The sequence below is a fragment of the Notolepis coatsorum genome (assembly GCF_963971535.1).
Source record: "Notolepis coatsorum genome assembly, chromosome: 6".
Taxonomy (NCBI): domain Eukaryota; kingdom Metazoa; phylum Chordata; class Actinopteri; order Aulopiformes; family Paralepididae; genus Notolepis; species Notolepis coatsorum.
In genome coordinates this window covers 109,250,263-109,262,031 of record NC_140170.1, presented here as the reverse complement: position 1 = coordinate 109,262,031, position 11,769 = coordinate 109,250,263, and positions in this window count along the sequence as shown.

Below are 11,769 nucleotides of genomic sequence, written 5' to 3'. Positions count from 1 at the left end.
CAGGAAGTAACGGTATATGTGTGTGTGTGTGTGTGTGTGTGTGTGTGCGTGTGCGTGCGTGCACTGTGCACAAGTGCACATCTAGGGGCGGGGTGTAGATTTGGTCTCCCTGATGTTGACTCCTTAGCCACAGCCTTGGGTTGTTTAATACTGGACGAGTGTTTCATAACGGCCGCTGTGTGGGCCGGTTTCGGGGCCGGTGCGTGGGCCGGTGCATGGGCTGGTGCGTCTGAATGTCCCAGGGCTGAATTTGTGTCCCAGTCTGCCCCTGGTTGTAGCTGTAAGAGAATAATTGTATTAACTATTAATTAACTACACTGTAAGAAAAAAAATCGGTAAAAAAACAGTAAATGTCTGGCAGCTTGGCAGCCAGAGATTTACTGTAAAATTACATTGAAATACCCGAATTAAAATAAAGTGGAAAAGCAATAAATTTACAGATAATTCTGTTTATTATTTTTGCAGAGAACCACTGTTAATTGACAGGTTAGGTTCAGCAGTGAAACACTGTTATTTTACAGGTTTTTTCCTACATTATTATGATCAAACACCTTCAATAAAGTGACAGAACTTAAAGTTCAGCAGTGAAACATTGTTATTTCACAAGTTTTCCCTACATTTACGATGAAACTCCTTCAATTAAGTGACATAACTCAAAGTTCAGCAGTGAAACACTGTTATTTCACAGGTCTTTCCTAAATTATTACGATCAAACTCCTTCAATAAAGTGACAGAACTTAAAGTTCAGCAGTGAAACTCTGTTATTTCAGAGGTTTTTCCTAAATTATTACGATCAAACTCCTTCAATAAAGTGACAGAACTCAAAGTTCAGCAGTGAAACACTGTTGTTTCACAGGTTTTTCCTAAATTATTACAATCAAACTCCTTCAATTAAGTGACAGAACTCAAAGTTCAGCAGTGAAACACTGTTGTTTCACAGGTTTTTCCTAAATTATTACAATCAAACTCCTTCAATTAAGTGACAGAACTCAAAGTTCAGCAGTGAAACACTGTTATTTCACAGGTTTTTCCTAAATTATTACGATCAAACTCCTTCAATAAAGTGACAGAACTTAAAGTTCAGCAGTGAAACTCTGTTATTTCACAGGTTTTTTCTAAATTATTACGATCAAACTCCTTCAATAAAGTGACAGAACTTAAAGTTCAGCAGTGAAACACTGTTATTTTACAGGTTTTTCCTAAATTATTACGATCAAACTCCTTCAATAAAGTGACAGAACTTAAAGTTCATCAGTGAAACACTGTTATTTTACAGGTCTTCCCATAATTATTACAATCAAACTCCTTCAATTAAGTGACAGAACTCAAAGTTCAGCAGTGAAACACTGTTATTTCACAGGTTTTTCCTAAATTATTACGATCAAACTCCTTCAATAAAGTGACAGAACTTAAAGTTCAGCAGTGAAACACTGTTATTTCACAGGTTCTTCCTAAATTATTACGATCAAACTCCTTCAATAAAGTGACAGAACTTAAAGTTCAGCAGTGAAACACTGTTATTTTACAGGTCTTCCCATAATTATTACAATCAAACTCCTTCAATTAAGTGACATAACTCAAAGTTCAGCAGTGAAACACTGTTATTTGGCCGGTTTTTCCAAAATTATTACAATCAAACTCCTTCAATAAAGTGACAGAACTTAGTTCAGCAGTGAAACACTGTTATTTTACAGGTTTTTCCTAAATTATTACAATCAAACTCCTTCAATAAAGTGACAGAACTTAAAGTTCAGCAGTGAAACACTGTTATTCCACAAGTTTTTCCAAAAATATTACGATGAAACACAGTGAAACACTGTTATTTGGCCGTTTTTTCCTAAATTATTACAATCAAACTCCTTCAATAAAGTGACAGAACTTGAAACACTGTTATTTTACAGGTTTTTCCTAACTTATTACAATCAAACCCCTTCAATAAAGTTATGCCACTAAAAACTCAGCAGAGAAACACTGTTATTTTACAGATTTCTCCTAAATGATTACGATCAAACTCCTTCAATAAAGTGACAGAACTTAAAGTTCAGCAGTGAAACACTGTTATTTTACAGGTCTTCCCATAATTATTACAATCAAACTCCTTCAATTAAGTGACATAACTCAAAGTTCAGCAGTGAAACACTGTTATTTGGCCGGTTTTTCCAAAATTATTACAATCAAACTCCTTCAATAAAGTGACAGAACTTAGTTCAGCAGTGAAACACTGTTATTTTACAGGTTTTTCCTAAATTATTACAATCAAACTCCTTCAATAAAGTGACAGAACTTAAAGTTCAGCAGTGAAACACTGTTATTCCACAAGTTTTTCCAAAAATATTACGATGAAACACAGTGAAACACTGTTATTTGGCAGTTTTTTCCTAAATTATTACAATCAAACTCCTTCAATAAAGTGACAGAACTTGAAACACTGTTATTTTACAGGTTTTTCCTAACTTATTACAATCAAACCCCTTCAATAAAGTTATGCCACTAAAAACACAGCAGAGAAACACTGTTATTTTACAGATTTCTCCTAAATGATTACGATCAAACTCCTTCAATAAAGTGACAGAACTTAAAGTTCAGCAGTGAAACGCTGTTATTTTACAGGTCTTCCCATAATTATTACAATCAAACTCCTTCAATTAAGTGACATAACTCAAAGTTCAGCAGTGAAACACTGTTATTTGGCCGGTTTTTCCAAAATTATTACAATCAAACTCCTTCAATAAAGTGACAGAACTTAGTTCAGCAGTGAAACACTGTTATTTTACAGGTTTTTCCTAAATTATTACAATCAAACTCCTTCAATAAAGTGACAGAACTTAAAGTTCAGCAGTGAAACACTGTTATTCCACAAGTTTTTCCAAAAATATTACGATGAAACACAGTGAAACACTGTTATTTGGCCGTTTTTTCCTAAATTATTACAATCAAACTCCTTCAATAAAGTGACAGAACTTGAAACACTGTTATTTTACAGGTTTTTCCTAACTTATTACAATCAAACCCCTTCAATAAAGTTATGCCACTAAAAACTCAGCAGAGAAACACTGTTATTTTACAGATGTCTCCTAAATGATTATCAAACATATTTAATAAAGTGGCACCACTAAAAGTTAAGCAGACAAACACTTTTATTGTACAGATTGTTAGAAACAAAAAGCTTCAAGTGTTAACAAGTGTTCTATGTCGTTATGGCTTGCTCAGCACCTGTCTGCATATATCTCGCTTCAGCGTATATATACACTGAATAAAAAATTCCACCATGTACCTTTACATGCCAGCATTCATCTGACCACACCCCCATCCGCTTACCTACATAAGCAGGGGTGGGGCCACACACTCATCTCCTTCTCAAATTTCATCCACAGGAAGTGCCTGCTATATGCCCACTTGACGTGGAGAAAAATATTTAGTCTGAGGAAAGGAAAACTGAAGAACAAGGAGATACGTTGACATCATATCTTTATTTTCTCTCTCACTTTTTTCGAGAAAATACAGCGATATTGTCTTCGTTACTGGAGTGTCTGGATCATTCCAACCTTTAGCGGCTTTTTCGTATAAGGAGTGTAGTATATTTCTACAGAATCCTACAATAATCTAAGGTTATTGTAGTACAGTACAATGGGATTGCTTATCTGGAAGGAGGAGAAAGGGGACCATACGTGATAGAATTGTTGATCTCCTCATCTGACTTAAGCAGATGAAGAATAAACGTGTACGCCAGACAAACCAGAACTGTAGTTCAACTCAATCTGATTTATTTGAGCCAGGGCCAAGAGTGAATAAAAGGTTGCCTTTCACATACAAAGGATTTATCAGAAAACATTAACATGGCTGCTGTGTACAGGAATCAACAAGGTTTGCATCTCAAACCCCAACATGTACATAAAACAGTCACTCGTTAACATAATTTGAACATACATTGACAATACTGTAAGCCCTTTTTGTATATAAGTAAGCCTGGTTTCTAAGCATTCTATTCTAACCAAACATCGTGGTTCCATCCGGCTTACTTACATTAAAACAGCTCAGCAGTAGTCTCTCTGGTCGGGGAGGGGTTGGAGCCACAGACCTGGGTTGGGTGGTCTGGGCTCCTGAATAACACTATGTTGGCCCTTATATACTATAATTTCTGGCCAATAATAGCACATTTGACTAATATAGTTGGTCCAATCCGGCGTCTTCTCTGGGGGTTGGTTCTTGTTCCCGGGTGGGGTGGGGTGATGTCGTCTTCCCTCAGTGATCAGAAGAGGGGTCTTGATGGCCCCCGTCATGGTCTTCCTTGATGTGGTCTTTCTTCCCTCAGTGATCAGAAGGGGGGTCTTTATGGCCCCCCCTCCTTGGTGTGGCCACTTGAGTACAGAGGCCTGTTTCAATAAACCTTTTACCAACTGTATCTCCCGTGTATATGAATTTACACATTTCTAATATTATGGTTTACTCTTTTGATACTAAACAGTTGATTAATAGATAACTTTGTTTGTGACTTAGTGTCCATGACTAATCATCTCTTCAACAAGTCTAAACTGGTCTGCCCTGTGTTCAACCCAGCTGTCTCTGCTTCTACATTTACATACAGTCAGTTCGAGAAGGTGTTGTTTGTTCTCTAATTTAGTCATTGCTTGAGTGGGGGTTGAAATAACTGTTGCTGCTGTTATCTGATGCAACTGTCTCAACTGACAGTTGAGACTGTTTAGCCACTGAGTCCACTCTGCTATTTGAAAGGTACATCTGGCTTTACATTATGGTTCTCTAATTTATTCACACATATTAATTATGAAATTCAAGCTCAATATTTACCACATTTCCCCACTTTGACAATTCACATTGTCACATACTGTATATTGACTTGATTTTATATACATCCTAACCATACAATATAATAATAAAAATATTTTTTTCAAATTTCTAAATTTTTTCTTTTTTCTCACATTTCTTTTTCCATTATTCTTTGGTACATATAATCAATTAGCTTTTGCTCCTCAAGGCTCATAGCCAAAGGCCTACTTTTTAAACAACAACTTTTGGGTTTGTTGAAAACAATAAAACAATTTAATCTAATCATTATACCTTAAAATAAAACACAATTTTTTAAAAAACCCATTTTTCTTAAGTTACAGAATGTTTTGGTTCCACATTCTTTTATAAGATCTGGGGGAGACAACACCATTAGTATTCATTTTTACATTCATTTGTTTTTTCTCCTGTTTATTCCTTTTCTAAGACAGCACAATCACATCTGCATAATCCTTCAGTTGGTCTTCTCATCTATCCACCCCCCTTTATGGCCATACCATGGTCATAAAACCTTACCACCTCGTCGTCACAGCAGTCAGGCAGGGAAGGCGGAGAATCACTCAAGGAGAAAAAAAATATCTCACCACCTCACTTTGGCCATAATCTACGCCTAATATTCTACCTATGTGAATGCGTCTAGTACCCCTGCGTTGTGTCATAATCTATATCAGTTGCTACCGTTCAGTTACCTCCCGTTTCTCCATACCAATCAAGTCTCACATTCCACAGAGGCCCTCGCTTATCTTTCTTGCACAGTCCCCGACCGCCGCTGGCGTCGCCTCCCCCTTCACCCCATACCGGCCAGCCTCAGCTGTAGCCACTGTTCGTAGGCCTATGATCCTGTCATATTTCTGACCTATGACCCTCCTTCCTTGGATTTACAGACGACTCTCTCAGTCTGGACATTTTCCCAAACCTGCGCCTGTTCTGGCCACTGCTCTCGGGGCTACGATGAAGGAGGGGCCAGCGTCCACAAGCGACCTCTTTTCACAACCTAATAATTTCCCACAGGAGACAACTGAACAGGTCCACTCCTCTGTGTTGTAATCTACTGAAATGTATTCATACTCATCCTCCATGACTCCTCTACATGTGGCGGTCCGCCTCCCCCCCTCGACTGAATCTGCGAGGGAACAAACACAAAACAAATCCTTTTCACATAATATGTCAAATATTTTCAAGAGAAGCCAAATGTTAATCATATGCAAACGTGATTGGCCACTTAGCTTTTGTTGACATTCCGCCCTGACGCCACTTCCTTCAGCCTCCAGCTTTCTCCACTCACACCATAAAAAATAGATGAGAAATAAGAAACAAACGGCAAACAATTAAAAAAATATCCCAATATACCCCACATCTTTCAATTACTTGTTCCGCACCGTCTACATGTGAAATTAAATTACCATTCATACCCAAAACAGTAAATCAATAAAAACAACAAGCTCCAAACTTAGACCACCTCAACGGTTATTCAGAAAGAAAAGAAAAACCAAAAATACACCAAACACTCCCTCCTCACACAACTGTTCCATTCTAACACGTCTTTGTGCCTTGAGACGCCCATGTTAGCACAGACTCCTCTACGGGCTCCATTCACACCCATTCAGGCCACACACCAAAAATTAAAATAGACATATGTACTGAGTGACAACCCATTCTAAAAGGAACAACATCGAATGAAAGTAATAAAACAAAACTCCTACCCTCCAATATCTCTGGACATGGTAACTTAGGTGAATAAAATCACTTTAACTCTTATTGCTCTGCAAATGACCATGTGTATCTTTAATTCTAACCTGTCCTACCATGTGTAGCCTTATTTATTCCTATCTGAGAAAGCCTAAAAATATCTCCCTCGCTCACATCACAGTTTCAAGCATCCACTGAAATCAAGACATCCAGACATGCACTCACACGCCACTCAAACCATCCTTACATTATCAGGTAACCTATTCAAAGACAAAGCCATTCACGCTTGCCCCACACATGCATACCACCTGGCACACAATCATCCACAGTCACTCTGATCATTCGAACCACCATCTTTTCCCAACATACATCACTTATATTATAAACAAACACTTTCAACCCTGCTCCCACACTTGTTATTCAATCAACATCTTCAACAAACCATGTTAGTTTTGTTCCTCCCTCTCCTGCTCTCAACTTTCCTGCTCTCAACTTCAGGCTAATCCAGTACCCACTTTCCTACCATACAGTTCTCACTGTATTTTCTACTCCTCACATCCAGAGGAAGTCTGGGAACCCCCTCAGCGATAGACCTCAAAACATACCCAGTGTCCTGAGAGCCTAAAGCTAATCCTTCTAATCAAATAGGTAGCCCTTCAATGTAATTAACCTCATCTGAACTGGCTATCCTAATTCAATTACTGTGCTCACTCCTCCCTCAGCTGTGTTCTGCATTAGCTTTCCTGTCCGCACCTCCTGTCACTATCTGGCCCCCGGCCCCTTACAACCACTTCCTGTCCTCTGTTGTAAAAATAGCCGGTCATCTGTTATCACACTTCTCCAACTGTTCTCGCCTATCTTCACCCCTGACCTCTCTCCCGTTGCAAAGATAGACTAGGTCCCTTCTGTGAGTGTAACAGCGATCATAAACAACAGGTTTACCATCCCCCCTGGTTTAAAACCTATTCTACTCTCTGCTTCCCTGCATCGTCATAAACCGCATCTGTTTACCATCCCCCCTTGTGACCTATAATACAGTTTCCCCTGAGGCCCTGTTGGCCCTCGGGCATACAAAGCCCTATCATTTCCTGTAATCAACAAAGGGTTAACCATTGCACACAAATCATCTATACCAACTGCAAAAACACAATCTAACATCAAAGTAGCCCTAAACAAGTCCCCCGTCACTAAGTTATCCTATTGTGACCCCAGGACTTGCAATCAATCTTAATACAATACATCAGCCTATGTAATCCAATGGCATTAAAGAAAAACAATCTCTCAAACATCTGTACTCACAATTATAACCATTAAATCGCCATTGCATTAATAAAACTGTTTTCTAACACAGACAGCAAGCCTCCACCAATAAATGATAATCCCCTACAAGTCGGAGGCTTGTGTCAACATATTAACAGTGTATTAAAGATTTACCTCATACAAGCATCTAAAAATAATTACCATTCTATACAGATTTTTTCTATACAGATCTTAAAATCACATTTGTAAAACACTAATCCTGCACAACACACACATAAGCATTTCTATCAACCACCACTCATTAGAAATTAAACATTATTATCAGTTAAGTTCCAATCATGCTAAGACTCAAACCTGTAAACAGGATATTATGGGAACGTTTAGCCCTGTATATAGGTGACATGTGATTATAATGTAGACGTATTAATCAAATATGACGCAAGTGATATGTCTTTTCCAGTGTAGAGTGCTTCCCCAACTCAGCCCTTAAACCCCACTTGGTCAAGACTCCCCTTGTGTAACCTATTTATTGCCCATTGTTACAAGTACAATGTGTATCTGGTCTATGAATCCCAGTTTAGTTAAGGGCATGTATATTAAATCCTCTACTCCTTGTTTATCTTCCCCTGTCTCACCACATGCTGCACCTAAAACACCCTATTTTTCCACACAAACTTGTAGTAGTACAACCAAAACCACTCCCAGAACACTGTTCACAACCCACAGAATGCACAATATACAAACACAACCATTTTACATAATGCAAAATATACCCTCACCCGTTACCCATCCTCTGAGCGAATGAATGAACGAATGCATTGATCCGCGTTGTACCGCGCATGCGCAGTAGCGCAAACGGCGCACACAGAACGATGTATCGCGACAAAGCATAATTAATATCATAAAACACTCCGTTTCAACTCAACACACTGCCACGACAACCACCGCGTCCTTTAACCCTTCCTAAACATCATTTTCAAAACTCGAATCATAACATATGTCGCTCGCAAATTCACAAAACAACCGCACGCAAGCTAACTAGCCTAGCCAGCCCCGACGCCTCATCCAATGCGCCCCCGGGCCCCGTGCACAGTGGACGTTTCACACTCCCCATTCAACACCCATGACGTCATCAAGCAGCGACTCCTTAATATCGTACACAATCGTTACCGCATCAATTATAACCCTCAAAACGGCCACAATCTCCCCAACTTACGCCTCGATTCGCTTCTTAACAACAATTACCGCCACAGTGTTTCATCAATTCTCTCACATTGTTGCCGTAACGTCCCTAGATTTTACCGCAGCTCTTCCACAGAGCTAAGCTAGTTAGCCCCAATCTCCAATATGACTCGCTCCAGACCCATGGTTGTCGGTCATTAAAATATCATAATAATACAACAATAAGCTCTTACGTTTCGTCAATCATTCCTAACCATAGCCATCGTTCAAACATACCTCGCGCGACTATTAAAAACGAGATTAAGTGCAACCGTTTGCTTTAACTATACTGAATGTTTAAGTTTACAACCAGTTGTTTTGAACCGCATTGTTCTTAAGTACTATCGTTCGCCAATTATCACGACGGACGTGTCGTAATATGATCTAGAGTTTAAACGCACTAAAAACGGATCGCCCCGACTAAGGGTTTTCTGAAATCCACAAATCTCCATTTGTAGACAATCCCTTCGTCTTGATCCCTTGATCACACCAATTTGGGCATAATCTTCATTTAGTCGGCCTATATTAAACGCAGAGAGCTCGAAGCGTCGAATTGAAACGTCACGGCCGCCTCTGGATTAATACATTAATAAGGCCTACGCTAACTCCAGAAAGGCCTCCCCCGTCATATCACTTTCACGGTAATTCCCGTGAACCATAACAAGCCCCCTGTACCACATCGATCGCCCCCGTACACACATCTTCTGATTTACATGATCCAAACAACGGTAAATTAGTGCATTAACGACCCTATGTTCCGCCGATGGATCAGTCCCCCGCCGTTTGCCGTTTGAGTCTACGGTTCCAGGCCGGGCTCCAGTCCATCTCGCCCGCATAGACACACAACTCACCCATTGTCCCGACCCGTAAAAAAATTACAAACTACGCTGCGCCCGGTTCTGAGGTAAATGTTTAGGTCCCATTCCCCAGAATACGCCCTGTCGATACTTGCCAACAACAGTGTACCGGGTCCACGATTCAATGAACCTTTCAACTAGATGTAGTCCGACACCTCGACCCACACTATGATACAGTAGTTATGCTCCCCCAACGCCTACATATTTAATACATATGAGGTTTCCAACTTCTTCATATATTCCTATATGAGGTTTTAACTTTCCATGAGGCTCCCTCTGTTCTCACCGTGGAACCAGGATATCCTGTACTACAATCACGGTTCACTCATTAAACTCTTTACCTTACCCTATAATCTTTCCTTAAAGATCTGACTACTCCGCATTACCCATTAACGTCCATAAGCACTTCACAGTCCCACTTCCTGCCTATGTGTGACTATCCTCCGTTCTACCGCTCCACGCCTTTGCCTTCTAGTAAATTACCTATCCCTAACCTATCCCCCTAAGCTATTACTTTCAAAAACAAAAATTACTATCCCCCTGTCCGCAAGGGCCTGGCACCAAATACGCTGCTCATACTTACTGCCATAAACCCCAAACGAATAGGCCGGGAACGGCCTCCTGTGTCCGAATAAACATACAAACATCAAAAGCCCATGTTTGCATGTTTACTGCACAACAAGCGCGATCCCTATACCTTTGGATATTCTAACCTAAACTAACCTAAACACCGCTCCCCCATTCCTGTACGCAAAAGGCCATATTCACCGTGGGTCCCAACTAGTGGCGTACACAACCAGCCTTCATCCTGTCCCCTGTCCTCCATCCAGACAACAAACCCCTGCCCTGCAACTATCCTTATTAAAACGCAACAACCCCCAGCTCTTTCCCTGCACGTCCCCAACACACACGCAAGGTCCTGGCTCTGAGCAGCCAGCCACATAGACCTCACCGCACATCTTCAGGGGGGGCACAACAGGGTGGGTAGAACGGCACCATTTATGTAGTATATTTCTACAGAATCCTACAATAATCTAAGGTTATTGTAGTACAGTACAATGGGATTGCTTATCTGGAAGGAGGAGAAAGGGGACCATACGTGATAGAATTGTTGATCTCCTCATCTGACTTAAGCAGATGAAGAATAAACGTGTACGCCAGACAAACCAGAACTGTAGTTCAACTCAATCTGATTTATTTGAGCCAGGGCCAAGAGTGAATAAAAGGTTGCCTTTCACATACAAAGGATTTATCAGAAAACATTAACATGGCTGCTGTGTACAGGAATCAACAAGGTTTGCATCTCAAACCCCAACATGTACATAAAACAGTCACTCGTTAACATAATTTGAACATACATTGACAATACTGTAAGCCCTTTTTGTATATAAGTAAGCCTGGTTTCTAAGCATTCTATTCTAACCAAACATCGTGGTTCCATCCGGCTTACTTACATTAAAACAGCTCAGCAGTAGTCTCTCTGGTCGGGGAGGGGTTGGAGCCACAGACCTGGGTTGGGTGGTCTGGGCTCCTGAATAACACTATGTTGGCCCTTATATACTATAATTTCTGGCCAATAATAGCACATTTTACTAATATAGTTGGTCCAATCCGGCGTCTTCTCTGGGGGTTGGTTCTTGTTCCCGGGTGGGGTGGGGTGATGTCGTCTTCCCTCAGTGATCAGAAGGGGGGTCTTGATGGCCCCCGTCATGGTCTTCCTTGATGTGGTCTTTCTTCCCTCAGTGATCAGAAGGGGGGTCTTTATGGCCCCCCCTCCTTGGTGTGGCCACTTGAGTACAGAGGCCTGTTTCAATAAACCTTTTACCAACTGTATCTCCCGTGTATATGAATTTACACATTTCTAATATTATGGTTTACTCTTTTGATACTAAACAGTTGATTAATAGATAACTTTGTTTGTGACTTAGTGTCCATGACT